Genomic DNA, 27,422 nt, shown 5'->3' with positions numbered 1-27,422 from the left:
ACTTTGAGCACATTTTCCCAAAATTAAACTCTCGACTTCGGCATTACACAACCAAAATGAAAAAGGCGTTTGCGTGAATATAATTCGGCCTCATTCCCATTTTCTAGTATGATTTTCAGAATGTGATTCAAAACATCATATTTGGGGAAATTGAGCGTCTTTTGTAAGATAAGTTAAACAGTTTTGTGTGTTAAGTGTGATGGTTTGGACAAGTCTCTGCGTGACATAAATAAGCGTGAAGATTGTTTTTAATAAAAAGTCGAAAAGAAACTAAAGACAATCATGGAAGATAAAAAATAAACTTTTCGCATGATAACGTAAATGTCAAGCAAAAGAGGTGCAATTTCTCTTCTTAATTTAAACTGATACTTCTATGCATGTTTTTGCCCTCCAGCAGAGGTCTTGCCAATGAAAAAATTCACGAACAAGAAAAGTGGGCGCTTGGATTTGAACCAAGGACCTCTTGATCTGCAGTCAAATGCTCTACCTCTGAGCTACACCCCCATGCAATACTGCAAATTTTGATGTAATCTTGAATAATTTTTTTAGCTCATTTTCCCAGCAAACAAATGATCGACTTCACCGGTCCACAACCACCATGAACAAGTCTTTTAGAGGATATAATTACACTTGAATCTCACACTTTGAGCACATTTTCCCAAAATTAAACTCTCGACTTCGGCATTACACAACCAAAATGAAAAAGACTTTGTGTGAATATAATTCGGCCTCATTCCTATTATCTAATATAATTTTCAGAATGGGATTCAAAACATCATATTTGGGGAAAGTGAGATTCGTTTGTAAAATAAGTTAAACTGTTTTGTTTGTTAAGTGTGATGGTTTTGACAAGTCTCTGCATGACATAAATAAGCGTGAAGATTGTTTTTTAATTATAAGTCGAAAAGACACTAAAGACAATTATGGAACATAAAAAAATAATCTTTTCGCATGATAACGTAAATGTCAAGCAAAAGAGATGCAATTTCTCTTCTTTATTTAAACTGATACTTCTATGCATGTTTTTGACCTCCAGCAGAGGTCTTGCCAATGAAAACATTCACGAAAAAGAAAAGGGGGCGCTTGGATTTGAACCAAGGACCTCTTGATCTGTAGTCAAATGCTCTACCTCTGAGCTACACCCCCATGCAATACTACAAATTTTGATGTAATCTTGAATAATTTTTTTAGCTCATTTTCCCAGCAAACAAATTATCGACTTCACCGGTCCACAACCACCATGAACAAGTCTTTTAGAGGATATAATTACACTTGAATCTCACACTTTGAGCACATTTTCCCAAAATTAAACTTTCGAATTCGACATTACACAACCGAAATTAAAAAGGCTTTTGCGTAAATATAATTCGGCCTCATTCCCATTATCTAATATGATTTTAAGAATGGGATTCAAAACATCATATTTGGGGAAAGTGAGATTTTTTTGTAAGATAAGTTAAACAGTTTTGTGTGTTAAGTGTGATGGTTTGGACAAGTCTCTGCGTCACATAAATAAGCGTGAAGATTGTTTTTAATTAAAAGTCGAAAAGAAACTAAAGACAATTATGGAAGATAAAAAATAAACTTTTCGTATGATAACGTTAATGTCAAGCTAAAGAGGTGCAATTTCTCTTCTTTATTTAAACTGATACTTCTATGCATGTTTTTGCACTCCAGCAGAGGTCTTGCCAATGAAAACATTCACGAACAAGTAAAGGGGGCGCTTGGATTTGAACCAAGGACCTCTTGATCTGCAGTCAAATGCTCTACCTCTGAGCTACACCCCCATGCAATACTAGAAATTTTGAGATAATCTTGAATCAATTTTTTAGCTCATTTTCCCAGCAAACAAATTATCGACTTCACCAGTCCACAACCACCATGAACAAGTCTAATTACACTTGAATCTCACACTTTGAGCACATTTTCCCAAAATTAAACTCTCGACTTCGGCATTACACAACCAAAATGAAAAAGACTTTGTGTGAATATAATTCGGCCTCATTCCTATTATCTAATATGATTTTCAGAATGGGATTCAAAACATCATATTTGGGGAAAGTGAGATTCTTTTGTAAGATAAATTAAACAGTTTTGTGTGTTAAGTGTGATGGTTTGGACAAGTCTCCGCATGACATAAATAAGCGTGAAGATTGTTTTTAATAAAAAGTCGAAAAGAAACTAAAGACAATTATGGAAGATAAAAAATAAACTTTTCGCATGATAACGTAAATGTCAAGCAAAAGAGGTGCAATTTCTCTTCTTAATTTAAACTGATACTTCTATGCATGTTTTTGCCCTCCAGCAGAGGTCTTGCCAATGAAAAAATTCACGAACAAGAAAAGGGGGCTCTTGGATTTGAACTAAGGACCTCTTGATCTGCAGTGAAATGCTCTACCTCTGAGCTACACCCCCATGCAATACTACAAATTTTGATGTAATCTTGAATCAATTTTTTAGCTCATTTTCCCAGCAAACAAATGATCGACTTCACCGGTCCACAACCACCTTGAACAAGTCTAATTACACTTGAATCTCACACTTTGAGCACATTTTCCCAAAATTAAACTCTCGACTTCGGCATTTCACAACCAAAATGAAAAAGACTTTGCGTGAATATAATTCGGCCTCATTCCTATTATCTAATATGATTTTCATAATGGGATTCAAAACATCATATTTGGGGAAAGTGAGATTCTTTTGTAAGATAAGTTAAACAGTTTTGTGTGTTAAGTGTAATCGTTTGGACAAGTCGCCGCGTGACGTAAATACGCGTGAAGATTTTTTATTAAAAGTCGAAAAGAAACTAAAGACAATTATGGAAGATAAAAAATAAACTTTTCGCATGATAACGTAAATGTCAAGCAAAAGAGGTGCAATTTCTCTTCTTTATTTAAACTGTTACTTCTATGCATGTTTTTGCACTCCAGCAGAGGTCTTGCAATGAAAAAATTCACGAACAAGAAAAGGGGGCGCTTGGATTTGAACCAAGGACCTCTTGATCTGCAGTCAAATGCTCTACCTCTGAGCTACACCCCCATGCAACACTACAAATTTTGATGTAATCTTGAATCAATTTTTTAGCTCATTTTCCCAGCAAACAAATTATCAACTTCACCAGTCCACAACCACCATGAACAAGTCTTTCAGAGTACATAATTACACTTGAATCTCACACTTTGAGCACATTTTCCCAAAATTAAACTTTCGACTTCGACATTACACAACCAAAATGAAAAAGGCTTTTGCGTGAATATAATTTGGCCTCATTCCCATTATCTAATATGATTTTCAGAATGGGATACAAAACATCATATTTGGGGAAAGTGAGATTTTTTTGTAAGATAAGTTAAACCGTTTTGTGTGTTAAGTGTGATGGTTTGGACAAGTCACTGCGTGACATAAATAAGCGTGAAGATTGTTTTTAATTAAAAGTCGAAAAGAAACTAAAGACAATTATGGAAGATAAAAAATAAACTTTTCGCATGATAACGGAAATGTCAAGCAAAAGAGGTGCAATTTCTCTTCTTTATTTAAACTGATACTTCTTTGCATGTTTTTGCACTCCAGCAGAGGTCTTGCCAATGAAAAAATTCACGAACAAGAAAAGGGGGCGCTTGGATTTGAACCAAGGACCTCTTGATCTGCAGTCAAATGCTCTACCTCTGAGCTACACCCCCATGCAATACTACAAATTTAGATGTAATCTTGAATCCATTTTTTAGCTCATTTTCCCAGCAAACAAATGATCGACTTCACCGGTCCACAACCACCATGAACAAGTCTAATTACACTTGAATCTCACACTTTGAGCACATTTTCCCAAAATTAAACTCTCGACTTCGGCATTACACAACCAAAATGAAAAAGACTTTGTGTGAATATAATTCGGCCTCATTCCTATTATCTAATATGATTTTCAGAATGGGATTCAAAACATCATATTTGGGGAAAGTGAGATTCTTTTGTAAGATAAGTTAAACAGTTTTGTGTGTTAAGTGTGATGGTTTGGACAAGTCTCCGCATGACATAAATACGCGTGAAGATTGTTTTTAATAAAAAGTCGAAAAGAAACTAAAGACAATTACGGAAGATAAAAAATAAACTTTTCGCATGATAACGTAAATGTCAAGCAAAAGAGGTGCAATTTCTCTTCTTTATTTAAACTGTTACTTCTACGCATGTTTTTGCACTCCAGCAGAGGTCTTGCCAATGAAAAAATTCACGAACAAGAAAAGGGGGCGCTGGGATTTGAACCAAGGACCTCTTGATTTGCAGTTAAATGCTCTACCTCTGAGCTACACCCCCATGCAACACTACAAATTTTGATGTAATCTTGAATCAATTTTTTAGCTCATTTTCCCAGCAAACAAATTATCAACTTCACCAGTCCACAACCACCATGAACAAGTCTTTCAGAGTACATAATTACACTTGAATCTCACACTTTGAGCACATTTTCCCAAAATTAAACTTTCGACTTCGACATTACACAACCAAAATGAAAAAGGCTTTTGCGTGAATATAATTCGGCCTCATTCCCATTATCAAATATGATTTTCAGAATGGGATACAAAACATCATATTTGGGGAAAGTGAGATTCTTTTGTAAGATAAGTTAAACCGTTTTGTGTGTTAAGTGTGATGGTTTGGACAAGTCACTGCGTGACATAAATAAGCGTGAAGATTGTTTTTAATTAAAAGTCGAAAAGAAACTAAAGACAATTATGGAAGATAAAAAATAAACTTTTCGCATGATAACGTAAATGTCAAGCAAAAGAGGTGCAATTTCTCTTCTTTATTTAAACTGATACTTCTATGCATGTTTTTGCACTCCAGCAGAGGTCTTGCCAATGAAAAAATTCACGAACAAGAAAAGGGGCGCTTGGATTTGAACCAAGGACCTCTTGATCTGCAGTCAAATGCTCTACCTCTGAGCTACACCCCCATGCAACACTACAAATTTTGATGTAATCTTGAATCAATTTTTTAGCTCATTTTCCCAGCAAACAAATGATCGACTTCACCGGTCCACAACCACCATGAACAAGTCTTTTAGAGGATATAATTACACTTGAATCTCACACTTTGAGCACATTTTCCCAAAATGAAACTTTCGAATTCGACATTACACAACCGAAATGAAAAAGGCTTTTGCGTGAATATAATTCGGCCTCATTCCCATTATCTAATATGATTTTCAGAATGGGATTCAAAACATCATATTTGGGGAAAGTGAGATTCTTTTGTAAGATACGTTAAACAGTTTTGTGTGTTAAGTGTGATGGTTTGGACAAGTCTCTGCGTGACATAAATAAGCGTGAAGATTGTTTTTAATTAAAAGTCGAAAAGAAACTAAAGACAATTATGGAGATAAAAAATAAACTTTTCGCATGATAACGTAAATGTCAAGCAAAAGAGGTGCAATTTCTCTTCTTTATTTAAACTGATACTTCTATGCATGTTTTTGCACTCCAGCAGAGGTCTTGCCAATGAAAAAATTCACGAACAAGAAAAGGGGGAGCTTGGATTTGAACCAAGGACCTCTTGATCTGCAGTCAAATGCTCTACCTCTGAGCTACACCCCCATGCAACACTACAAATTTTGATGTAATCTTGAATCAATTTTTTAGCTCATTTTCCCAGCAAACAAATGATCGAATTCACCGGTCCACAACCACCATGAACAAGTCTTTTAGAGGATATAATTACACTTGAATCTCACACTTTGTGCACATTTTCCTAAAATTAAAATTTCGACTTCGACATTACACAACCAAAATGAAAAAGGCTTTTGCGTGAATATAATTCGGCCTCATTCCCATTATCTAATATGATTTTCAGAATGGGATTCAAAACATCATATTTGGGGAAAGTGAGATTCTTTTGTAAGATACGTTAATCAGTTTTGTGTGTTAAGTGTGATGGTTTGGACAAGTCTCTGCGTGACATAAATAGGCGTGAAGATTGTTTTGAATTAAAAGTCGAAAAGAAACTAAAGACAATTATGGAGATAAAAAATAAACTTTTCGCATGATAACGTAAATGTCAAGCAAAAGAGGTGCAATTTCTCTTCTTTATTTAAACTGATACTTCTATGCATGTTTTTGCACTCCAGCAGAGGTCTTGCCAATGAAAAAATTCACGAACAAGAAAAGGGGGCGCTTGGATTTGAACCAAGGACCTCTTGATCTGCAGTCAAATGCTCTACCTCTGAGCTACACCCCCATGCAACACTACAAATTTTGATGTAATCTTGAATCAATTTTTTAGCTCATTTTCCCAGCAAACAAATGATCGACTTCACCGGTCCACAACCACCATGAACAAGTCTTTTAGAGGATATAATTACACTTGAATCTCACACTTTGAGCACATTTTCCCAAAATTAAACTTTCGAATTCGACATTACACAACCGAAATTAAAAAGGCTTTTGCGTGAATATAATTCTGCCTCATTCCCATTATCTAATATGATTTTCAGAATGGGATTGAAAACATCATATTTGGGGAAAGTGAGATTTTTTTGTAAGATAAGTGAAACAGTTTTGTGTGTTAAGTGTGATGGTTTGGACAAGTCTCTGCGTGACATAAATAAGCGTGAAGATTGTTTTTAATTAAAAGACGAAAAGAAACTAAAGACAATTATGGAAGATAAAAAATAAACTTTTCGCATGATAACGTTAATGTCAAGCTAAAGAGGTGCAATTTCTCTTCTTTATTTAAACTGATACTTCTATGCATGTTTTTGCACTCCAGCAGAGGTCTTGCCAATGAAAAAATTCACGAACAAGAAAGGGGGCGCTTGGATTTGAATCAAGGACCTCTTGATCTGCAGTCAAATTCTCTACCTCTGAGCTACACCCCTATGCAACACTACAAATTTTGATGTAATCTTGATCAATTTTTTAGCTCACTTTCCCAGCAAACAAATTATCAACTTCACCAGTCCACAACCACCATGAACATGTCTTTTAGAGTACATAATTACACTTGAATCTCACACTTTAAGTACATTTTCCCAAAATTAAACTTTCAACTTCGACATTACACAACCAAAATGAAAAAGGCGTTTGCGTGAATATAATTCGGCCTCATTCCCATTTTCTAATATGATTTTCAGAATGTGATTCAAAACATCATATTTGGGGAAATTGAGCTTCTTTTGTAAGATAAGTTAAACAGTTTTGTGTGTTAAGTGTGATGGTTTGGACAAGTCTCTGCGTGACATAAATAAGCGTGAAGATTGTTTTTAATAAAAAGTCGAAAAGAAACTAAAGACAATTATGGAAGATAAAAAATAAACTTTTCGCATGATAACGTAAATGTCAAGCAAAAGAGGTGCAATTTCTCTTCTTTATTTAAACTGATACTTCTATGCATGTTTTTGCCCTCCAGCAGAGGTCTTGCCAATGAAAAAATTCACGAACAAGAAAAGGGGGCGCTTGGATTTGAACCAAGTACCTCTTGATCTGCAGTCAAATGCTCTACCTCTGAGCTACACCCCCATGCAATACTGCAAATTTTGATGTAATCTTGAATAATTTTTTTAGCTCATTTTCCCAGCAAACAAATGATCGACTTCACCGGTCCACAACCACCATGAACACGTTTTTTAGAGTATATAATATCACTTGAATCTCACACTTTGAGCACATTTTCCCAAAATTAAACTTTAAACTTCGACATTACACAACCAAAATGAAAAAGGCGTTTGCGTGAATATTATTCGGCCTCATTCCCATTTTCTAATATGATTTTCAGAATGGGATTCAAAACATCATATTTGGGGAAATTGAGATTATTTTGTAAGATAAGTTAAACAGTTTTGTGTGTTAAGTGTGATGGTTTGGACAAGTCTCTGCGTGACATAAATAAGCGTGAAGATTGTTTTTAATAAAAAGTCGAAAAGAAACTAAAGACAATTATGGAAGATAAAAAATAATCTTTTAACATGATAACGTAAATGTCAAGCAAAAGAGGTGCAATTTCTCTTCTTTATTTAAACTGATACTCCTATGCATGTTTTTGCACTCAAGCAGAGGTCTTGCCAATGAAAAAATTCACGAACAAGAAAAGGGGGCGCTTGGATTTGAATCAAGGACCTCTTGATCTGCAGTCAAATTCTCTACCTCTGAGCTACACCCCCATGCAACACTACAAATTTTCATGTAATCTTGATCAATTTTTTAGCTCACTTTCCCAGCAAACAAATTATCAACTTCACCAGTCCACAACCACCATGAACAAGTCTTTTCGAGTACATAATTACACTTGAATCTCACACTTTGAGTACATTTTCCCAAAATTAAACTTTCAACTTCGACATTACACAACCAAAATGAAAAAGGCGTTTGCGTGAATATAATTCGGCCTCATTCCCATTTTCTAATATGATTTTCAGAATGTGATTCAAAACATCATATTTGGGGAAATTGAGCGTCTTTTGTAAGATAAGTTAAACAGTTTTGTGTGTTAAGTGTGATGGTTTGGACAAGTCTCTGCGTGACATAAATAAGCGTGAAGATTGTTTTTAATAAAAAGTCGAAAAGAAACTAAAGACAATCATGGAAGATAAAAAATAAACTTTTCGCATGATAACGTAAATGTCAAGTAAAAGAGGTGCAATTTCTCTTCTTAATTTAAACTGATACTTCTATGCATGTTTTTGCCCTCCAGCAGAGGTCTTGCCAATGAAAAAATTCACGAACAAGAAAAGTGGGCGCTTGGATTTGAACCAAGGACCTCTTGATCTGCAGTCAAATGCTCTACCTCTGAGCTACACCCCCATGCAATACTGCAAATTTTGATGTAATCTTGAATAATTTTTTTAGCTCATTTTCCCAGCAAACAAATGATCGACTTCACCGGTCCACAACCACCATGAACAAGTCTTTTAGAGGATATAATTACACTTGAATCTCACTCTTTGAGCACATTTTCCCAAAATTAAACTCTCGACTTCGGCATTACACAACCAAAATGAAAAAGACTTTGTGTGAATATAATTCGGCCTCATTCCTATTATCTAATATGATTTTCAGAATGGGATTCAAAACATCATATTTGGGGAAAGTGAGATTCGTTTGTAAAATAAGTTAAACTGTTTTGTTTGTTAAGTGTGATGGTTTTGACAAGACTCTGCGTGACATTAATAAGCGTGAAGATTGTTTTTAATTAAAAGTCGAAAAGAAACTTAAGACAATTATGGAAGATAAAAAATAAACTTTTCGCATGATAACGTAAATGTCAAGCAAAAGAGGTGCAATTTCTCTTCTTTATTTAAACTGATACTTCTATGCATGTTTTTGCCCTCCAGCAGAGGGCTTGCCAATGAAAAAATTCACGAACAAGAAAAGGGAGCGCTTGGATTTGAACCAAGGACCGCTTGATCTGCAGTCAAATGCTCTACCTCTGAGGTACACCCCCATGCCATACTACAAATTTTGATGTCATCTTGAATCTATTTTTAAGCTCATTTTCCCAGCAAACAAATTATCGACTTCACCGGTCCACAACCACTATGAACAAGTCTTTTAGAGTATATAATTACAATTGAATCTCACACTTTGAGCACATTTTCCCAAAATTAAACTCTCGACTTCGGCATTACACAACCAAAATGAAAAAGGCGTTTGCGTGAATATAATTCGGCCTCATTCCCATTTTCTAATATGATTTTCAGAATGTGATTCAAAACATCATATTTGGGGAAATTGAGCGTCTTTTGTAAGATAAGTTAAACAGTTTTGTGTGTTAAGTGTGATGGTTTGGACAAGTCTCTGCGTGACATAAATAAGCGTGAAGATTGTTTTTAATAAAAAGTCGAAAAGAAACTAAAGACAATCATGGAAGATAAAAAATAAACTTTTCGCATGATAACGTAAATGTCAAGCAAAAGAGGTGCAATTTCTCTTCTTAATTTAAACTGATACTTCTATGCATGTTTTTGCCCTCCAGCAGAGGTCTTGCCAATGAAAAAATTCACGAACAAGAAAAGTGGGCGCTTGGATTTGAACCAAGGACCTCTTGATCTGCAGTCAAATGCTCTACCTCTGAGCTACACCCCCATGCAATACTGCAAATTTTGATGTAATCTTGAATAATTTTTTTAGCTCATTTTCCCAGCAAACAAATGATCGACTTCACTGGTCCACAACCACCATGAACAAGTCTTTTAGAGGATATAATTACACTTGAATCTCACACTTTGAGCACATTTTCCCAACATTAAACTCTCGACTTCGGCATTAAACAACCAAAATGAAAAAGACTTTGTGTGAATATAATTCGGCCTCATTCCTATTATCTAATATAATTTTCAGAATGGGATTCAAAACATCATATTTGGGGAAAGTGAGATTCGTTTGTAAAATAAGTTAAACAGTTTTGTGTGTTAAGTGTGATGGTTTGGACAAGTCTCTGCGTCACATAAATAAGCGTGAAGATTGTTTTTAATTAAAAGTCGAAAAGAAACTAAAGACAATTATGGAAGATAAAAAAAAAACTTTTCGTATGATAACGTTAATGTCAAGCTAAAGAGGTGCAATTTCTCTTCTTTATTTAAACTGATACTTCTATGCATGTTTTTGCACTCCAGCAGAGGTCTTGCCAATGAAAACATTCACGAACAAGTAAAGGGGGCGCTTGGATTTGAACCAAGGACCTCTTGATCTGCAGTCAAATGCTCTACCTCTGAGCTACACCCCCATGCAATACTAGAAATTTTGAGATAATCTTGAATCAATTTTTTAGCTCATTTTCCCAGCAAACAAATTATCGACTTCACCAGTCCACAACCACCATGAACAAGTCTTTTAGAGTACATAATTACACTTGAATCTCACACTTTGAGCACATTTTCCCAAAATTAAACTTTCAACTTCGTCATTACACAACCAAAATGAAAAAGGCGTTTGCGTGAATATAATTCGGCCTCATTCCCATTTTCTAATATGATTTTCAGAATGGGATTCAAAACATCATATTTGGGGAAATTGAGATTCTTTTGTAAGATAAGTTAAACAGTTTTGTGTGTTAAGTGTGATGGTTTGGACAAGTCTCTGCGTGACATAAATAAGCGTGAAGATTGTTTTTAATAAAAAGTCGAAAAGAAACTAAAGACAATTATGGAAGATAAAAAATAAACTTTTCGTATGATAACGTAAATGTCAAGAAAAAGAGGTGCAATTTCTCTTCTTTATTTAAACTGATACTTCTATGCATGTTTTTGCACTCCAGCAGAGGTCTTGCCAATGAAAAAATTCACGAACAAGAAAAGGGGGCGCTTGGATTTGAACCAAGGACCTCTTGATATGCAGTCAAATGCTCTACCTCTGAGCTACACCCCCATGCAATACTACAAATTTTGATGTAATCTTGAATCCATTTTTTAGCTCATTTTCCCAGCAAACAAATGATCGACTTCACCGGTCCACAACCACCATGAACAAGTCTAATTACACTTGAATCTCACACTTTGAGCACATTTTCCCAAAATTAAACTCTCGACTTCGGCATTACACAACCAAAATGAAAAAGACTTTGTGTGAATATAATTCGGCCTCATTCCTATTATCTAATATGATTTTCAGAATGGGATTCAAAACATCATATTTGGGGAAAGTGAGATTCTTTTGTAAGATAAATTAAACAGTTTTGTGTGTTAAGTGTGATGGTTTGGACAAGTCTCCGCATGACATAAATTAGCGTGAAGATTGTTTTTAATAAAAAGTCGAAAAGAAACTAAAGACAATTATGGAAGATAAAAAATAAACTTTTCGCATGATAACGTAAATGTCAAGCAAAAGAGGTGCAATTTCTCTTCTTAATTTAAACTGATACTTCTATGTATGTTTTTGCCCTCCAGCAGAGGTCTTGCCAATGAAAAAATTCACGAACAAGAAAAGGGGGCTCTTGGATTTGAACTAAGGACCTCTTGATCTGCAGTGAAATGCTCTACCTCTGAGCTACACCCCCATGCAATACTACAAATTTTGATGTAATCTTGAATCAATTTTTTAGCTCATTTTCCCAGCAAACAAATGATCGACTTCACCGGTCCACAACCACCTTGAACAAGTCTAATTACACTTGAATCTCACACTTTGAGCACATTTTCCCAAAATTAAACTCTCGACTTCGGCATTTCACAACCAAAATGAAAAAGACTTTGCGTGAATATAATTCGGCCTCATTCCTATTATCTAATATGATTTTCATAATGGGATTCAAAACATCATATTTGGGGAAAGTGAGATTCTTTTGTAAGATAAGTTAAACAGTTTTGTGTGTTAAGTGTAATCGTTTGGACAAGTCGCCGCGTAACGTAAATACGCGTGAAGATTTTTTATTAAAAGTCGAAAAGAAACTGAAGACAATTATGGAAGATAAAAAATAAACTTTTCGCATGATAACGTAAATGTCAAGCAAAAGAGGTGCAATTTCTCTTCTTTATTTAAACTGTTACTTCTATGCATGTTTTTGCACTCCAGCAGAGGTCTTGCAATGAAAAAATTCACGAACAAGAAAAGGGGGCGCTTGGATTTGAACCAAGGACCTCTTGATCTGCAGTCAAATGCTCTACCTCTGAGCTACACCCCCATGCAACACTACAAATTTTGATGTAATCTTGAATCAATTTTTTAGCTCATTTTCCCAGCAAACAAATTATCAACTTCACCAGTCCACAACCACCATGAACATGTCTTTCAGAGTACATAATTACACTTGAATCTCACACTTTGAGCACATTTTCCCAAAATTAAACTTTCGACTTCGACATTACACAACCAAAATGAAAAAGGCTTTTGCGTGAATATAATTCGGCCTCATTCCCATTATCTAATATGATTTTCAGAATGGGATACAAAACATCATATTTGGGGAAAGTGAGATTCTTTTGTAAGATAAGTTAAACCGTTTTGTGTGTTAAGTGTGATGGTTTGGACAAGTCACTGCGTGACATAAATAAGCGTGAAGATTGTTTTTAATTAAAAGTCGAAAAGAAACTAAAGACAATTATGGAAGATAAAAAATAAACTTTTCGCATGATAACGGAAATGTCAAGCAAAAGAGGTGCAATTTCTCTTCTTTATTTAAACTGATACTTCTTTGCATGTTTTTGCACTCCAGCAGAGGTCTTGCCAATGAAAAAATTCACGAACAAGTAAAGGGGGCGCTTGGATTTGAACCAAGGACCTCTTGATCTGCAGTCAAATGCTCTACCTCTGAGCTACACCCCCATGCAATACTACAAATTTAGATGTAATCTTGAATCCATTTTTTAGCTCATTTTCCCAGCAAACAAATGATCGACTTCACCGGTCCACAACCACCATGAACAAGTCTAATTACACTTGAATCTCACACTTTGAGCACATTTTCCCAAAATTAAACTCTCGACTTCGGCATTACACAACCAAAATGAAAAAGACTTTGTGTGAATATAATTCGGCCTCATTCCTATTATCTAATATGATTTTCAGAATGGGATTCAAAACATCATATTTGGGGAAAGTGAGATTCTTTTGTAAGATAAGTTAAACAGTTTTGTGTGTTAAGTGTGATGGTTTGGACAAGTCTCCGCATGACATAAATACGCGTGAAGATTGTTTTTAATAAAAAGTCGAAAAGAAACTAAAGACAATTATGGAAGATAAAAAATAAACTTTTCGCATGATAACGTAAATGTCAAGCAAAAGAGGTGCAATTTCTCTTCTTTATTTAAACTGTTACTTCTACGCATGTTTTTGCACTCCAGCAGAGGTCTTGCCAATGAAAAAAATCACGAACAAGAAAAGGGGGCGCTGGGATTTGAACCAAGGACCTCTTGATCTGCAGTTAAATGCTCTACCTCTGAGCTACACCCCCATGCAACACTACAAATTTTGATGTAATCTTGAATCAATTTTTTAGCTCATTTTCCCAGCAAACAAATTATCAACTTCACCAGTCCACAACCACCATGAACAAGTCTTTCAGAGTACATAATTACACTTGAATCTCACACTTTGAGCACATTTTCCCAAAATTAAACTTTCGACTTCGACATTACACAACCAAAATGAAAAAGGCTTTTGCGTGAATATAATTCGGCCTCATTCCCATTATCTAATATGATTTTCAGAATGGGATACAAAACATCATATTTGGGGAAAGTGAGATTCTTTTGTAAGATAAGTTAAACCGTTTTGTGTGTTAAGTGTGATGGTTTGGACAAGTCACTGCGTGACATAAATAAGCGTGAAGATTGTTTTTAATTAAAAGTCGAAAAGAAACTAAAGACAATTATGGAAGATAAAAAATAAACTTTTCGCATGATAACGTAAATGTCAAGCAAAAGAGGTGCAATTTCTCTTCTTTATTTAAACTGATACTTCTATGCATGTTTTTGCACTCCAGCAGAGGTCTTGCCAATGAAAAAATTCACGAACAAGAAAAGGGGCGATTGGATTTGAACCAAGGACCTCTTGATCTGCAGTCAAATGCTTTACCTCTGAGCTACACCCCCATGCAACACTACAAATTTTGATGTAATCTTGAATCAATTTTTTAGCTCATTTTCCCAGCAAACAAATGATCGACTTCACCGGTCCACAACCACCTTGAACAAGTCTAATTACACTTGAATCTCACACTTTGAGCACATTTTCCCAAAATTAAACTCTCGACTTCGGCATTTCACAACCAAAATGAAAAAGACTTTGCGTGAATATAATTCGGCCTCATTCCTATTATCTAATATGATTTTCATGATGGGATTCAAAACATCATATTTGGGGAAAGTGAGATTCTTTTGTAAGATAAGTTAAACAGTTTTGTGTGTTAAGTGTGATGGTTTGGACAAGTCTCCGCATGACATAAATACGCGTGAAGATTGTTTTTAATAAAAAGTCGAAAAGAAACTAAAGACAATTATGGAAGATAAAAAATAAACTTTTCGCATGATAACGTAAATGTCAAGCAAAAGAGGTGCAATTTCTCTTCTTTATTTAAACTGTTACTTCTACGCATGTTTTTGCACTCCAGCAGAGGTCTTGCCAATGAAAAAATTCACGAACAAGAAAAGGGGGCGCTGGGATTTGAACCAAGGACCTCTTGATCTGCAGTTAAATGCTCTACCTCTGAGCTACACCCCCATGCAACACTACAAATTTTGATGTAATCTTGAATCAATTTTTTAGCTCATTTTCCCAGCAAACAAATTATCAACTTCACCAGTCCACAACCACCATGAACAAGTCTTTCAGAGTACATAATTACACTTGAATCTCACACTTTGAGCACATTTTCCCAAAATTAAACTTTCGACTTCGACATTACACAACCAAAATGAAAAAGGCTTTTGCGTGAATATAATTCGGCCTCATTCCCATTATCTAATATGATTTTCAGAATGGGATACAAAACATCATATTTGGGGAAAGTGAGATTCTTTTGTAAGATAAGTTAAACCGTTTTGTGTGTTAAGTGTGATGGTTTGGACAAGTCACTGCGTGACATAAATAAGCGTGAAGATTGTTTTTAATTAAAAGTCGAAAAGAAACTAAAGACAATTATGGAAGATAAAAAATAAACTTTTCGCATGATAACGTAAATGTCAAGCAAAAGAGGTGCAATTTCTCTTCTTTATTTAAACTGATACTTCTATGCATGTTTTTGCACTCCAGCAGAGGTCTTGCCAATGAAAAAATTCACGAACAAGAAAAGGGGCGCTTGGATTTGAACCAAGGACCTCTTGATCTGCAGTCAAATGCTCAACCTCTGAGCTACACCCCCATGCAACACTACAAATTTTGATGTAATCTTGAATCAATTTTTTAGCTCATTTTCCCAGCAAACAAATGATCGACTTCACCGGTCCACAACCACCTTGAACAAGTCTAATTACACTTGAATCTCACACTTTGAGCACATTTTCCCAAAATTAAACTCTCGACTTCGGCATTTCACAACCAAAATGAAAAAGACTTTGCGTGAATATAATTCGGCCTCATTCCTATTATCTAATATGATTTTCATAATGGGATTCAAAACATCATATTTGGGGAAAGTGAGATTCTTTTGTAAGATAAGTTAAACAGTTTTGTGTGTTAAGTGTAATCGTTTGGACAAGTCGCCGCGTGACGTAAATACGCGTGAAGATTTTTTATTAAAAGTCGAAAAGAAACTAAAGACAATTATGGAAGATAAAAAATAAACTTTTCGCATGATAACGTAAATGTCAAGCAAAAGAGGTGCAATTTCTCTTCTTTATTTAAACTGTTACTTCTATGCATGTTTTTGCACTCCAGCAGAGGTCTTGCAATGAAAAAAGTTCACGAACAAGAAAAGGGGGCGCTTGGATTTGAACCAACGACCTCTTGATCTGCAGTCAAATGCTCTACCTCTGAGCTACACCCCCATGCAACACTACAAATTTTGATGTAATCTTGAATCAATTTTTTAGCTCATTTTCCCAGCAAACAAATTATCAACTTCACCAGTCCACAACCACCATGAACAAGTCTTTCAGAGTACATAATTACACTTGAATCTCACACTTTGAGCACATTTTCCCAAAATTAAACTTTCGACTTCGACATTACACAACCAAAATGAAAAAGGCTTTTGCGTGAATATAATTCGGCCTCATTCCCATTATCTAATATGATTTTCAGAATGGGATACAAAACATCATATTTGGGGAAAGTGAGATTCTTTTGTAAGATAAGTTAAACCGTTTTGTGTGTTAAGTGTGATGGTTTGGACAAGTCACTGCGTGACATAAATAAGCGTGAAGATTGTTTTTAATTAAAAGTCGAAAAGAAACTAAAGACAATTATGGAAGATAAAAAATAAACGTTTCGCATGATAACGGAAATGTCAAGCAAAAGAGGTGCAATTTCTCTTCTTTATTTAAACTGATACTTCTTTGCATGTTTTTGCACTCCAGCAGAGGTCTTGCCAATGAAAAAATTCACGAACAAGAAAAGGGGGCGCTTGGATTTGAACCAAGCACCTCTTGATCTGCAGTCAAATGCTCTACCTCTGAGCTACACCCCCATGCAATACTACAAATTTAGATGTAATCTTGAATCCATTTTTTAGCTCATTTTCCCAGCAAACAAATGATCGACTTCACCGGTCCACAACCACCATGAACAAGTCTAATTACACTTGAATCTCACACTTTGAGCACATTTTCCCAAAATTAAACTCTCGACTTCGGCATTACACAACCAAAATGAAAAAGACTTTGTGTGAATATAATTCGGCCTCATTCCTATTATCTAATATGATTTTCAGAATGGGATTCAAAACATCATATTTGGGGAAAGTGAGATTCTTTTGTAAGATAAGTTAAACAGTTTTGTGTGTTAAGTGTGATGGTTTGGACAAGTCTCCGCATGACATAAATACGCGTGAAGATTGTTTTTAATAAAAAGTCGAAAAGAAACTAAAGACAATTATGGAAGATAAAAAATAAACTTTTCGCATGATAACGTAAATGTCAAGCAAAAGAGGTGCAATTTCTCTTCTTTATTTAAACTGTTACTTCTACGCATGTTTTTGCACTCCAGCAGAGGTCTTGCCAATGAAAAAATTCACGAACAAGAAAAGGGGGCGCTGGGATTTGAACCAAGGACCTCTTGATCTGCAGTTAAATGCTCTACCTCTGAGCTACACCCCCATGCAACACTACAAATTTTGATGTAATCTTGAATCAATTTTTTAGCTCATTTTCCCAGCAAACAAATTATCAACTTCACCAGTCCACAACCACCATGAACAAGTCTTTCAGAGTACATAATTACACTTGAATCTCACACTTTGAGCACATTTTCCCAAAATTAAACTTTCGACTTCGACATTACACAACCAAAATGAAAAGGCTTTTGCGTGAATATAATTCGGCCTCATTCCCATTATCTAATATGATTTTCAGAATGGGATACAAAACATCATATTTGGGGAAAGTGAGATTCTTTTGTAAGATAAGTTAAACCGTTTTGTGTGTTAAGTGTGATGGTTTGGACAAGTCACTGCGTGACATAAATAAGCGTGAAGATTGTTTTTAATTAAAAGTCGAAAAGAAACTAAAGACAATTATGGAAGATAAAAAATAAACTTTTCGCATGATAACGTAAATGTCAAGCAAAAGAGGTGCAATTTCTCTTCTTTATTTAAACTGATACTTCTATGCATGTTTTTGCACTCCAGCAGAGGTCTTGCCAATGAAAAAATTCACGAACAAGAAAAGGGGCGATTGGATTTGAACCAAGGACCTCTTGATCTGCAGTCAAATGCTCTACCTCTGAGCTACACCCCCATGCAACACTACAAATATTGATGTAATCTTGAATCAATTTTTTAGCTCATTTTCCCAGCAAACAAATGATCGACTTCACCGGTCCACAACCACCATGAACAAGTCTTTTAGAGGATATAATTACACTTGAATCTCACACTTTGAGCACATTTTCCCAAAATGAAACTTTCGAATTCGACATTACACAACCGAAATTAAAAAGGCTTTTGCGTGAATATAATTCGGCCTCATTCCCATTATCTAATATGATTTTCAGAATGGGATTCAAAACATCATATTTGGGGAAAGTGAGATTCTTTTGTAAGATAAGTTAAATAGTTTTGTGTGTTAAGTGTGATGGTTTGGACAAGTCTCTGCATGACATAAATAAGCGTGAAGATTGTTTTTTAATTATAAGTCGAAAAGAAACGAAAGACAATTATGGAAGAAAAAAAATTAACTTTTCGCAAGATAACGTAAATGTCAAGCAAAAGAGGTGCAATTTCTCTTCTTTATTTAAACTGATACTTCTATGCATGTTTTTGCACTTAAGCAGAGGCCTTGCCAATGAAAAAATTCACGAACAAGAAAAGGGGGCGCTTGGATTTGAACCAAGGACCTCTTGATCTGCAGTCAAATGCTCTACCTCTGAGCTACACCCCCATGCAATACTATAAATTTTGATGTAATCTTGAATCCATTTTTTAGCTCATTTTCTCAGCAAACAAATGATCGACTTCACCGGTCCACAACCACCTTGAACAATTCTAATTACACTTGAATCTCACACTTTGAGCACATTTTCCCAAAATTAAACTCTCGACTTCGGCATTACACAACCAAAATGAAAAAGACTTTGTGTGAATATAATTCGGCCTCATTCCTATTATCTAATATGATTTTCAGAATGGGATTCAAAACATCATATTTGGGGAAAGTGAGATTCTTTTGTAAGATAAGTTAAACAGTTTTGTGTGTTAAGTGTAATCGTTTGGACAAGTCGCCGCGTGACGTAAATACGCGTGAAGATTTTTTATTAAAAGTCGAAAAAATACTAAAGACAATTATGGAAGATAAAAAATAAACTTTTCACATGATAACGTAAATGTCAAGCAAAAGAGGTGCAATTTCTCTTCTTTATTTAAACTGTTACTTCTATGCATGTTTTTGCACTCCAGCAGAGGTCTTGCCAATGAAAAAATTCACGAACAAGAAAAGGGGGCGCTTGGATTTGAACCAAGGACCTCTTGATCTGCAGTCAAATGCTCTACCTCTGAGCTACACCCCCATGCAACACTACAAATTTTGATGTTATCTTGAATCAATTTTTTAGCTCATTTTCCCAGCAAACAAATGATCAACTTCACCAGTCCAAAACCATCATGAACAAGTCTTTTAGAGTACATAATTACACTTGAATCTCACACTTTGAGCACATTTTCCCAAAATTAAACTTTCGACTTCGACATTACACAACCAAAATGAAAAAGGCTTTTGCGTGAATATAATTCGGCCTCATTCCTATTATCTAATATGATTTTCTGAATGGGATACAAAACATCATATTTGGGGAAAGTGAGATTCATTTGTAAGATAAGTTAAACAGTTTTGTGTGTTAAGTGTGATGGTTTGGACAAGTCTCTGCGTCACATAAATAAGCGTGAAGATTGTTTTTAATTAAAAGTCGAAAAGAAACTAAAGACAATTATGGAAGATAAAAAATAAACTTTTCGCATGATAACGTAAATGTCAAGCAAAAGAGGTGCAATTTCTCTTCTTTATTTAAACTGATACTTCTATGCATGTTTTTGCACTCCAGCAGAGGTCTTGCCAATGAAAAAATTCACGAACAAGAAAAGGGGGCGCTTGCATTTGAACCAAGGACCTATTGATCTGCAGTCAAATGCTCTACCTCTGAGCTCCACCCCCATGCAATACTAGAAATTTTGAGATAATCTTGAATCAATTTTTAGCTCATTTTCCCAGCAAACAAATGATCGACTTCACCAGTCCACAACCACCATGAACAAGTCTTTTAGAGGATATAATTACACTTGAATCTCACACTTTGAGCACATTTTCGCAAAATTAAACTTTCGACGTCGACATTACACAACCAAAATGAAAAAGGCTTTTGCGTGAATATAATTCGGCCTCATTCCCATTATCTAATATGATTTTCAGAATGGGATTCAAAACATCATATTTGGGGAAATTGAGATTATTTTGTAAGATAAGTTAAACAGTTTTGTTTGTTAAGTGTGATGGTTTGGACAAGTCTCTGCGTGACATAAATAAGCGTGAAGATTGTTTTTAATAAAAAGTCGAATAGAAACTAAAGACAATTATGGAAGATAAAAAATAAACTTTTCGCATGATAACGTAAATGTCAAGCAAAAGAGGTGCAATTTCTCTTCTTTATTTAAACTGATACTTCTATGCATGTTTTTGCACTCCAGCAGAGGCCTTGCCAATGAAAAAATTCACGAACAAGAAAAGGGGGCGCTTGGATTTGAACCAAGGACCTCTTGATCTGCAGTCAAATGCTCTACCTCTGAGCTACACCCCCATGCAATACTACAAATTTTCATCTTGAATCTATTTTTTAGCTCATTTTCCCAGCAAACAAATTATCGACTTCACCGGTCCACAACCACCATGAACAAGTCTTTTAGAGTATATAATTACACTTGAATCTCACACTTTGAGCACATTTTCCCAAAATTCAACTTTCGACTTCGACATTACACAACCAAAACGAAAAAGGCTTTTGCGTGAATATAATTCGGCCTCATTCCCATTATCTAATATGATTTTCTGAATGGGATACAAAACATCATATTTGGGGAAAGTGAGATTCTTTTGTAAGATAAGTTAAACAGTTTTGTGTGTTAAGTGTGATGGTTTGGACAAGTCTCTGCATGACATAAATAAGCGTGAAGATTGTTTTTTAATTATAAGTCGAAAAGAAACTGAAGACAATTATGGAACATAAAAAATAAACTTTTCGCATGATAACGTTAATGTCAAGCAAAAGAGGTGCAATTTCTCTTCTTTATTTAAACTGATACTTCTATGCATGTTTTAGCACTCCAGCAGAAGCCTTGACAATGAAAAAATTCATAAACAAGAAAAGTGGGCGCTTGGATTTAAACCAAGGACCTCTTGATGTGCAGTCAAATGCTCTACCTTTGAGCTACACCCCCATGCAATACAACAAATTTTGATGTAATCTTGAATCAATTTTTTAGCTCATTTTCCCAGCAAACAAATGATCGACTTCACCGGTCCACAACCACCTTGAACAATTCTAATTACACTTGAATCTCACACTTTGAGCACATTTTCCCAAAATTAAACTTTCGACTTCGACATTACACAACCAAAATGAAAAGGCTTTTGCGTGAATATAATTCGGCCTCATTCCCATTTTCTAATATGATTTTCAGAATGGGATTCAAAACATCATATTTGGTGAAATTGAGATTCTTTTGTAAGATAAGTTAAACAGTTTTGTGTGTTAAGTGTGATGGTTTGGACAAGTCACTGCGTGACATAAATAAGCGTGAAGATTGTTTTTAATAAAAAGTCGAATAGAAACTAAAGACAATTATGGAAGATAAAAAATAAACTTTTCGCATGATAACGTAAATGTCAAGCAAAAGAGGTGCAATTTCTCTTCTTTATTTAAACTGATACTTCTATGCATGTTTTAGCACTCCAGCAGAATCCTTGACAATGAAAAAATTCATAAACAAGAAAAGTGGGCGCTTGGATTTAAACCAAGGACCTCTTGATGTGCAGTCAAATGCTCTACCTCTGAGCTACACACCCATGCAATACAACAAATTTTGATGTAATCTTGAATCAATTTTTTAGCTCATTTTCCCAGCAAACAAATGATCGACTTCACCGGTCCACAACCACCTTGAACAATTCTAATTACACTTGAATCTCACACTTTGAACACATTTTCCCAAAATTAAACTCTCGACTTCGGCATTACACAAACAAAATGAAAAAGACTTTGTGTGAATATAATTCGGCCTCATTCCTATTATCTAATATTATTTTCAGAATGGGATTCAAAACATCATATTTGTGGAAAGTGAGATTCTTTTGTAAGATAAGTTAAACAGTTTTGTGTGTTAAGTGTAATCGTTTGGACAAGTCGCCGCGTGACGTAAATAAGCGTGAAGATTTTTTATTAAAAGTCGAAAAGAAACTAAAGACAATTATGGAAGATAAAAAATAAACTTTTCGCATGATAACGTAAATGTGAAGCAAAAGAGGTGCAATTCCCTTCTTTACTTAAACTGATACTTCTATGCATGTTTTTGCACTCCAGCAGAGGTCTTGCCAATGAAAAAATTCACGAACAAGAAAAGGGGGCGCTTGGATTTGAACCAAGGACCTCTTGATCTGCAGTCAAATGCTCTACCTCTGAGCTACACCCCCATGCAACACTACAAATTTTGATGTAATCTTGAATCAATTTTTTAGCTCATTTTCCCAGCAAACAAATTATCAACTTCACCAGTCCAAAACCACCATGAACAAGTCTTTTAGAGGATATAATAACACTTGAATCTCACATTTGAGCACATTTTCCCAAAATTAAACTTTCGACTTCGACATTACACAACCAAAATGAAAAGGCTTTTGCGTGAATATAATTCGGCCTCATTCCCATTTTCTAATATGATTTTCAGAATGGGATTCAAAACATCATATTTGGTGAAATTGAGATTCTTTTGTAAGATAAGTTAAACAGTTTTGTGTGTTAAGTGTGATGGTTTGGACAAGTCACTGCGTGACATAAATAAGCGTGAAGATTGTTTTTAATAAAAAGTCGAATAGAAACTAAAGACAATTATGGAAGATAAAAAATAAACTTTTCGCATGATAACGTAAATGTCAAGCAAAAGAGGTGCAATTTCTCTTCTTTATTTAAACTGATAATTCTATGCATGTTTTTGCACTCCAGCAGAGGCCTTGCCAATGAAAAAATTCACGAACAAGAAAAGGGGGCGCTTGGATTTGAACCAAGGACCTCTTGATCTGCAGTCAAATGCTCTACCTCTGCGCTACACCCCCATGCAATACTACAAATTTTGATGTCATCTTGAATCTATTTTTTAGCTCATTTTCCCAGCAAACAAATTATCGACTTCACCGGTCCACAACCACCTTGAACAATTCTAATTACACTTGAATCTCACACTTTGAGCACATTTTCCCAAAATTAAACTCTCGACTTCGGCATTACACAAACAAAATGAAAAAGACTTTGTGTGAATATAATTCGGCCTCATTCCTATTATCTAATATTATTTTCAGAATGGGATTCAAAACATCATATTTGGGGAAAGTGAGATTCTTTTGTAAGATAAGTTAAACAGTTTTGTGTGTTAAGTGTAATCGTTTGGACAAGTCGCCGCGTGACGTAAATACGCGTGAAGATTTTTTATTAAAAGTCGAAAAGAAACTAAAGACAATTATGGAACATAAAAAATAAACTTTTCGCATGATAACGTAAATGTCAAGCAAAAGAGGTGCAATTTCTTTTCTTTATTTAAACTGATACTTCTATGCATGTTTTTGCACTCCAGCAGAGGTCTTGCCAATGAAAAAATTCACGAACAAGAAAAGGGGGCTCTTGCATTTGAACCAAGGACCGCTATGATCTGCAGTCAAATGCTCTACCTCTGAGCTACACCCCCATGCAATACTAGAAATTTTGAGATAATCTTGAATAAATTTTTAGCTCATTTTCACAGCAAACAAATGATCGACTTCACCAGTCCACAACCACCATGAACAAGTCTTTTAGAGGATATAATTACTCTTGAATCTCACACTTTGAGCACATTTTCCCAAAATTAAACTTTCGACGTCGACATTACACAACCAAAATGAAAAAGGCTTTTGCGTGAATATAATCCGGCCTCATTCCCATTATCTAATATGATTTTCAGAATGGGATTCAAAACATCATATTTGGGGAAATTGAGATTCTTTTGTAAGATAAGTTAAACAGTTTTGTTTGTTAAGTGTGATGGTTTGGACAAGTCTCTGCGTGACATAAATAAGCGTGAAGATTGTTTTTAATAAAAAGTCGAAAAGAAACTAAAGACAATTATGGAAGATAAAAAATAAACTTTTCGGATGATAACGTAAATGTCAAGCAAAAGAGGTGCAATTTCTCTTCTTTATTTAAACTGATACTTCTATGCATGTTTTTGCACTCCAGCAGAGGCCTTGCCAATGAAAAAAATCACGAACAAGAAAAGGGTGCGCTTGGATTTGAACCAAGGACCTCTTGATCTGCAGTCAAATGCTCTACCTCTGAGCTACACCCCCATGCAATACTACAAATTTTGATGTCATCTTGAATCTATTTTTTAGCTCATTTTCCCAGCAAACAAATTATCGACTTCACCGGTCCACAACCACCATGAACAAGTCTTTTAGAGTATATAATTACACTTGAATCTCACACTTTGAGCACATTTTCCCAAAATTCAACTTTCGACTTCGACATTACACAACCAAAATGAAAAAGGCTTTTGCGTGAATATAATTCGGCCTCATTCCCATTATCTAATATGATTTTCAGAATGGGATTCAAAACATCATATTTGGGGAAAGTGAGATTTTTTTGTAAGATAAGTTAAACATGATAATTGGTTCTTTACCCTTCTATCTGGCAACAAAACTGACACCTTTTTACAAGGAGTCATGTTTGCATAGACCGCAATACCTGCAGTCATAATACAAACAAAAGAACTTAACTCTGATAATGTGCACTGTCCTTAAAGTTGATTGATCCACACCCGAGACAGCTTTCCTTAGAGCCTAGTCTCATATGGGTTGGACCAGATGACGCCAAAAGGCGCACAACCCAAAGACAATGCACCATCAGAGTATGAGAGCTCGGGGCAAGCATCTACACTATGGGAACCTCATTTGCCAGTAAAAATATGATAATTGGTTCTTTACCCTTCTATCTGGCAACAAAACTGACACCTTTTTACAAGGAGTCATGTTTGCATAGACCGCAATACCTGCAGTCATAATACAAACAAAAGAACATAACTCTGATAATGTGCACTGTCCTTAAAGTTGATTGATCCACACCCGAGACAGCTTTCCTTAGAGCCTAGTCTCATATGGGTTGGACCAGATGACGCCAAAAGGCGCACAACTCAAAGACAATGCACCATCAGAGTATGAGAGCTCGGGGCAAGCATCTACACTATGGGAACCTCATTTGCCAGTAAAAATATGATAATTGGTTCTTTACCCTTCTATCTGGCAACAAAACTGACACCTTTTTACAAGGAGTCATGTTTGCATAGACCGCAATACCTGCAGTCATAATACAAACAAAAGAACATAACTCTGATAATGTGCACTGTCCTTAACGTTGATTGATCCACACCCGAGAGAGCTTCATTAGAGCCTAGTCTCATATGGGTTGGACCAGATGACGCCAAAAGGCGCACAACTCAAAGACAATGCACCATCAGAGTATGAGAGCTCGGGGCAAGCATCTACACTATGGGAACCTCACATGACTCCTTGTAAAAAGGTGTCAGTTTTGTTGCCAGATAGAAGGGTAAAGAACCAATTATCATATTTTTACTGGCAAATGAGGTTCCCATAGTGTAGATGCTTTCCCCGAGCTCTCATACTCTGATGGTGCATTGTCTTTGAGTTGTGCGCCTTTTGGCGTTATTTGGTTTAATCCATATGAGACTAGGCTCTAAGGAAAGCTGTCTCGGGTGTGGATCAATCAACTTTAAGGACAGTGCACATTATCAGAGTTATGTTCTTTTGTTTGTATTATGACTGCAGGTATTGCGGTCTTTGCAAACATGACTCCTTGTAAAAAGGTGTCAGTTTTGTTGCCAGATAGAAGGGTAAAGAACCAATTATCATATTTTTACTGGCAAATGAGGTTCCCATAGTATAAGTTAAACAGTTTTGTGTGTTAAGTGTGATGGTTTGGACAAGTCTCTGCGTCACATAAATAAGCGTGAAGATTGTTTTAATTAAAAGTCGAAAAGAAACTAAAGACAATTATGGAAGATAAAAAATAAACTTTTCGCATGATAACGTTAATGTCAAGCTAAAGAGGTGCAATTTCTCTTCTTTATTTAAACTGATACTTCTATGCATGTTTTTCCACTCCAGCAGAGGCCTTGCCAATGAAAAAATTCACGAACAAGAAAAGGGGGTGCTTGGATTTGAACCAAGGACTTCTTGATCTGCAGTCAAATGCTCTACCTCTGAGCTACACCCCCATGCAATACAACACATTTTGATGTAATCTTGAATCAATTTTTTAGCTCATTTTCCCAGCAAACAAATGATCGACTTCACCGGTCCACAACCACCATGAACAAGTCTTTTAGAGGATATAATTACACTTGAATCTCACACTTTGAGCACATTTTCCCAAAATTAATCTTTCGACTTCGACATTACACAACCGAAATGAAAAAGGCGTTTGCGTGAATATAATTCGGCCTCATTCCCATTATCTAATATGATTTTCAGAATGGGATTCAAAACATCATATTTGGGGAAATTGAGATTCTTTTGTAAGATGAGTTAAACAGTTTTGTTTGTTAAGTGTGATAGTTTGGACAAGTCTCTGCGTGACATAAATAAGCGTGAAGATTGTTTTTAATAAAAAGTCGAAAAGAAACTAAAGACAATTATGGAAGATAAAAAATAAACTTTTCGCATGATAACGTAAATGTCAAGCAAAAGAGGTGCAATTTCTCTTCTTTATTTAAACTGATACTTCTTTGCATGTTTTTGCACTCCAGCAGAGGTCTTGCCAATGAAAAAATGCACGAACAAGAAAAGGGGGCGCTTGGATTTGAATCAAGGACCTCTTGATCTGCAGTCAAATGCTCTACCTCTGAGCCACACCCCCATGCAACACTACAAATTTTGTTGTAATCTTGATCAATTTTTTAGCTCATTTTCCCAGCAAACAAATTATCAACTTCACCAGTCCACAACCACCATGAACAAGTCTTTTAGAGTACATAATTACACTTGAATCTCACACTTTGAGTACATTTTCCCAAGATTAAACTTTCAACTTCGTCAT

At 35.4% G+C, this 27,422-nt stretch overlaps 36 non-coding genes across 36 annotated transcripts; all 36 read right to left on the bottom strand.

Moving 5' to 3' along the window:
* Nucleotides 1-432: 432 nt before the first annotated feature.
* TRNAC-GCA (transfer RNA cysteine (anticodon GCA)) lies at nt 433-504 on the bottom strand. Its single transcript has one exon. It is a non-coding gene; the product is annotated as a tRNA-Cys (tRNA).
* A 570-nt stretch (nt 505-1,074) lies between these two features.
* On the bottom strand, nt 1,075-1,146 carry TRNAC-ACA (transfer RNA cysteine (anticodon ACA)). The gene has a single exon. It is a non-coding gene; the product is annotated as a tRNA-Cys (tRNA).
* A 569-nt stretch (nt 1,147-1,715) lies between these two features.
* On the bottom strand, nt 1,716-1,787 carry TRNAC-GCA (transfer RNA cysteine (anticodon GCA)). Its single transcript has one exon. It is a non-coding gene; the product is annotated as a tRNA-Cys (tRNA).
* A 1,180-nt stretch (nt 1,788-2,967) lies between these two features.
* Nucleotides 2,968-3,039, bottom strand: TRNAC-GCA (transfer RNA cysteine (anticodon GCA)). Its single transcript has one exon. It is a non-coding gene; the product is annotated as a tRNA-Cys (tRNA).
* A 569-nt stretch (nt 3,040-3,608) lies between these two features.
* On the bottom strand, nt 3,609-3,680 carry TRNAC-GCA (transfer RNA cysteine (anticodon GCA)). The gene has a single exon. It is a non-coding gene; the product is annotated as a tRNA-Cys (tRNA).
* Nucleotides 3,681-4,236: 556 nt separating this feature from the next.
* TRNAC-GCA (transfer RNA cysteine (anticodon GCA)) lies at nt 4,237-4,308 on the bottom strand. Its single transcript has one exon. It is a non-coding gene; the product is annotated as a tRNA-Cys (tRNA).
* A 568-nt stretch (nt 4,309-4,876) lies between these two features.
* TRNAC-GCA (transfer RNA cysteine (anticodon GCA)) lies at nt 4,877-4,948 on the bottom strand. Its single transcript has one exon. It is a non-coding gene; the product is annotated as a tRNA-Cys (tRNA).
* A 568-nt stretch (nt 4,949-5,516) lies between these two features.
* TRNAC-GCA (transfer RNA cysteine (anticodon GCA)) lies at nt 5,517-5,588 on the bottom strand. Its single transcript has one exon. It is a non-coding gene; the product is annotated as a tRNA-Cys (tRNA).
* Nucleotides 5,589-6,156: 568 nt separating this feature from the next.
* TRNAC-GCA (transfer RNA cysteine (anticodon GCA)) lies at nt 6,157-6,228 on the bottom strand. The gene has a single exon. It is a non-coding gene; the product is annotated as a tRNA-Cys (tRNA).
* A 1,208-nt stretch (nt 6,229-7,436) lies between these two features.
* On the bottom strand, nt 7,437-7,508 carry TRNAC-GCA (transfer RNA cysteine (anticodon GCA)). The gene has a single exon. It is a non-coding gene; the product is annotated as a tRNA-Cys (tRNA).
* Nucleotides 7,509-8,077: 569 nt separating this feature from the next.
* TRNAC-GCA (transfer RNA cysteine (anticodon GCA)) lies at nt 8,078-8,149 on the bottom strand. Its single transcript has one exon. It is a non-coding gene; the product is annotated as a tRNA-Cys (tRNA).
* A 568-nt stretch (nt 8,150-8,717) lies between these two features.
* TRNAC-GCA (transfer RNA cysteine (anticodon GCA)) lies at nt 8,718-8,789 on the bottom strand. The gene has a single exon. It is a non-coding gene; the product is annotated as a tRNA-Cys (tRNA).
* A 568-nt stretch (nt 8,790-9,357) lies between these two features.
* On the bottom strand, nt 9,358-9,429 carry TRNAC-GCA (transfer RNA cysteine (anticodon GCA)). Its single transcript has one exon. It is a non-coding gene; the product is annotated as a tRNA-Cys (tRNA).
* A 569-nt stretch (nt 9,430-9,998) lies between these two features.
* TRNAC-GCA (transfer RNA cysteine (anticodon GCA)) lies at nt 9,999-10,070 on the bottom strand. Its single transcript has one exon. It is a non-coding gene; the product is annotated as a tRNA-Cys (tRNA).
* A 568-nt stretch (nt 10,071-10,638) lies between these two features.
* TRNAC-GCA (transfer RNA cysteine (anticodon GCA)) lies at nt 10,639-10,710 on the bottom strand. The gene has a single exon. It is a non-coding gene; the product is annotated as a tRNA-Cys (tRNA).
* Nucleotides 10,711-11,279: 569 nt separating this feature from the next.
* On the bottom strand, nt 11,280-11,351 carry TRNAC-GCA (transfer RNA cysteine (anticodon GCA)). The gene has a single exon. It is a non-coding gene; the product is annotated as a tRNA-Cys (tRNA).
* A 1,180-nt stretch (nt 11,352-12,531) lies between these two features.
* Nucleotides 12,532-12,603, bottom strand: TRNAC-GCA (transfer RNA cysteine (anticodon GCA)). The gene has a single exon. It is a non-coding gene; the product is annotated as a tRNA-Cys (tRNA).
* Nucleotides 12,604-13,172: 569 nt separating this feature from the next.
* TRNAC-GCA (transfer RNA cysteine (anticodon GCA)) lies at nt 13,173-13,244 on the bottom strand. The gene has a single exon. It is a non-coding gene; the product is annotated as a tRNA-Cys (tRNA).
* A 556-nt stretch (nt 13,245-13,800) lies between these two features.
* On the bottom strand, nt 13,801-13,872 carry TRNAC-GCA (transfer RNA cysteine (anticodon GCA)). The gene has a single exon. It is a non-coding gene; the product is annotated as a tRNA-Cys (tRNA).
* Nucleotides 13,873-14,440: 568 nt separating this feature from the next.
* On the bottom strand, nt 14,441-14,512 carry TRNAC-GCA (transfer RNA cysteine (anticodon GCA)). Its single transcript has one exon. It is a non-coding gene; the product is annotated as a tRNA-Cys (tRNA).
* Nucleotides 14,513-15,068: 556 nt separating this feature from the next.
* Nucleotides 15,069-15,140, bottom strand: TRNAC-GCA (transfer RNA cysteine (anticodon GCA)). Its single transcript has one exon. It is a non-coding gene; the product is annotated as a tRNA-Cys (tRNA).
* A 568-nt stretch (nt 15,141-15,708) lies between these two features.
* Nucleotides 15,709-15,780, bottom strand: TRNAC-GCA (transfer RNA cysteine (anticodon GCA)). The gene has a single exon. It is a non-coding gene; the product is annotated as a tRNA-Cys (tRNA).
* A 553-nt stretch (nt 15,781-16,333) lies between these two features.
* On the bottom strand, nt 16,334-16,405 carry TRNAC-GCA (transfer RNA cysteine (anticodon GCA)). The gene has a single exon. It is a non-coding gene; the product is annotated as a tRNA-Cys (tRNA).
* A 569-nt stretch (nt 16,406-16,974) lies between these two features.
* On the bottom strand, nt 16,975-17,046 carry TRNAC-GCA (transfer RNA cysteine (anticodon GCA)). The gene has a single exon. It is a non-coding gene; the product is annotated as a tRNA-Cys (tRNA).
* Nucleotides 17,047-17,602: 556 nt separating this feature from the next.
* TRNAC-GCA (transfer RNA cysteine (anticodon GCA)) lies at nt 17,603-17,674 on the bottom strand. Its single transcript has one exon. It is a non-coding gene; the product is annotated as a tRNA-Cys (tRNA).
* A 567-nt stretch (nt 17,675-18,241) lies between these two features.
* TRNAC-GCA (transfer RNA cysteine (anticodon GCA)) lies at nt 18,242-18,313 on the bottom strand. The gene has a single exon. It is a non-coding gene; the product is annotated as a tRNA-Cys (tRNA).
* Nucleotides 18,314-18,883: 570 nt separating this feature from the next.
* On the bottom strand, nt 18,884-18,955 carry TRNAC-GCA (transfer RNA cysteine (anticodon GCA)). Its single transcript has one exon. It is a non-coding gene; the product is annotated as a tRNA-Cys (tRNA).
* A 553-nt stretch (nt 18,956-19,508) lies between these two features.
* On the bottom strand, nt 19,509-19,580 carry TRNAC-GCA (transfer RNA cysteine (anticodon GCA)). The gene has a single exon. It is a non-coding gene; the product is annotated as a tRNA-Cys (tRNA).
* A 1,209-nt stretch (nt 19,581-20,789) lies between these two features.
* On the bottom strand, nt 20,790-20,861 carry TRNAC-GCA (transfer RNA cysteine (anticodon GCA)). The gene has a single exon. It is a non-coding gene; the product is annotated as a tRNA-Cys (tRNA).
* A 565-nt stretch (nt 20,862-21,426) lies between these two features.
* On the bottom strand, nt 21,427-21,498 carry TRNAC-GCA (transfer RNA cysteine (anticodon GCA)). Its single transcript has one exon. It is a non-coding gene; the product is annotated as a tRNA-Cys (tRNA).
* A 558-nt stretch (nt 21,499-22,056) lies between these two features.
* Nucleotides 22,057-22,126, bottom strand: TRNAC-GCA (transfer RNA cysteine (anticodon GCA)). Its single transcript has one exon. It is a non-coding gene; the product is annotated as a tRNA-Cys (tRNA).
* A 552-nt stretch (nt 22,127-22,678) lies between these two features.
* Nucleotides 22,679-22,750, bottom strand: TRNAC-GCA (transfer RNA cysteine (anticodon GCA)). Its single transcript has one exon. It is a non-coding gene; the product is annotated as a tRNA-Cys (tRNA).
* Nucleotides 22,751-23,317: 567 nt separating this feature from the next.
* TRNAC-GCA (transfer RNA cysteine (anticodon GCA)) lies at nt 23,318-23,389 on the bottom strand. Its single transcript has one exon. It is a non-coding gene; the product is annotated as a tRNA-Cys (tRNA).
* A 1,194-nt stretch (nt 23,390-24,583) lies between these two features.
* TRNAC-GCA (transfer RNA cysteine (anticodon GCA)) lies at nt 24,584-24,655 on the bottom strand. The gene has a single exon. It is a non-coding gene; the product is annotated as a tRNA-Cys (tRNA).
* A 1,874-nt stretch (nt 24,656-26,529) lies between these two features.
* TRNAC-GCA (transfer RNA cysteine (anticodon GCA)) lies at nt 26,530-26,601 on the bottom strand. Its single transcript has one exon. It is a non-coding gene; the product is annotated as a tRNA-Cys (tRNA).
* A 569-nt stretch (nt 26,602-27,170) lies between these two features.
* On the bottom strand, nt 27,171-27,242 carry TRNAC-GCA (transfer RNA cysteine (anticodon GCA)). The gene has a single exon. It is a non-coding gene; the product is annotated as a tRNA-Cys (tRNA).
* Between the last annotated feature and the right edge of the window lie 180 nt (nt 27,243-27,422).

The sequence above is a fragment of the Lampetra planeri genome, chromosome 58 (genome assembly GCF_965212315.1).
Source record: "Lampetra planeri chromosome 58, kcLamPlan1.2.h2, whole genome shotgun sequence".
NCBI lineage: Eukaryota > Metazoa > Chordata > Hyperoartia > Petromyzontiformes > Petromyzontidae > Lampetra > Lampetra planeri.
This window is presented reverse-complemented; position numbering and strand designations above follow the sequence as displayed.